Source organism: Galeopterus variegatus, unplaced genomic scaffold (assembly GCF_000696425.1).
Source record: "Galeopterus variegatus unplaced genomic scaffold, G_variegatus-3.0.2 Scaffold4568, whole genome shotgun sequence".
NCBI lineage: Eukaryota > Metazoa > Chordata > Mammalia > Dermoptera > Cynocephalidae > Galeopterus > Galeopterus variegatus.
In genome coordinates this window covers 79851-81467 of record NW_007730679.1, presented here as the reverse complement: position 1 = coordinate 81467, position 1617 = coordinate 79851, and the positions used below count along the sequence as shown (strand labels likewise).

At 34.5% G+C, this 1617-nt stretch overlaps 1 pseudogene; it reads left to right on the top strand.

Moving 5' to 3' along the window:
- LOC103603351 overlaps window positions 1-1617 on the top strand; it is a 96388-nt pseudogene that overhangs the window by 88551 nt on the left and 6220 nt on the right.

The following is a 1617-nucleotide window of genomic DNA, read 5'->3' as shown; positions in this document are numbered from 1 at the left end:
TGTATGTGGGATCCGAACCCTCGGTGGGAGCGCCTCCGTGCTTCCCAAGCGGCGCACTAGCACAGTGCGCCACTGGGCCGGCCCAGAGCTCCCTATTTCAAACTCATAGACACCAGCACCAGTCTAGCAATACCATGCCCTTGCAGGTCCGTTTCAGCTCCATGGAACCTCCTCCCGCAAGATTCGTCAGCCCTGAGGGCTAGTAGCTGCATCCTGTAGTTGCTGCCTATTTGATACCTTAAAGTTCTCTTTTTACCTTTTCAGTGGTTAATTCATGAACAATTCCTTATATTAAATTCTATTGGTTCAAATAACTGGGATGGTTGATTTCTGAATTTTACTCTAACTGATACAGAAAAGAATTTGGCACTATCTAGCAAAATTGACATGGATTTGACCCATCAATACTACTCATAGGTCTTCATGCAAAAAGATGTATGCTCTACTGAGGCTCAAAGAGGACAATTGAGTTGCTCAAACTTTTCATGCACAGCAAGGATCAAACTAAAATAAAAACACACTCTTGAATATAAGTCTCTGACAGAATAAGACCTATTTTTTAAAGGTAATATTATTTTTTGATTATTCTTGGATTTCTTTTGTGATGGTTAAACTGGTCAGTAATGATGTTATTAACACAACATGGCACTATATATAATATGTCAAAGTATCAAAAGAGCAGAAGCATCTTAGAAACAATTTCCCTAACTCTTCTTTAGCTTTGTGAAACAGACTGGATAGCTTAAGTTAAAGTTCCAGTGTTGTTTCAGGACCTTAAATGAAGAAATGGAAACTGGTATACAAGGAAATTTCTAAATTTTACCTCCTTTGTGGCATTTTCTTGGATCAGTCTAGTCAGTAATGATGACTTCTGTTCAGAGGCAGATTTACAGTGAAACTAAAGGATTCCTTGATCTTTTTTGATGCATTCACATGGTCATTCTTTCAAATAATTTGCAAGAGTAAAATATTTTTACTGCAAAATAAAAAAGATATATGTTCTAAGATTTTCTTTGAAGCATTATTTATAATAGCAAAGATTGGATACAAAAATGTCTATCAATGGTACATGCACCTAATGAGAATTATGAAGTCATAAAAATGAATGAGAAATGGCTCTACATACTACTATGAAGTGATCTCCATGTTATGGAGTGATCGCCGTGACATGTGATTCGGCAAAAACAAGGGGAAGAAAACGTATGTAGTACATTGTTATTTGTTAAGAAAGGGAGAATATAAGCATATTCACATATTTTCATTTGTAAAATGCAAGGATAAACAGAAAAGTAGGATACCTATGGGAGGTGGGAAAGAACAGGTTGAAGAAGATTGGAATAGAAACTAGACTTCTCTGAATATACCTTGTTTTATAGATTTGACTAAAATCATAAAAATAATTTACATAATCATAAATAAAATTGACTTTTTAAAAAATAAAATCCCTAATAAGTTAAAAGCACAATAAAACAAATGAATCTAACTACATATTGAGTTGGCAGCATAATCACACAGAAAGGAACAATTTCCAATAATTCAAAAAACAGCTATTTGGCTGTACATTCATAGAGGGATATACCTTAAGACAAAAAGAATTACAAAAAATATGTACTAAAT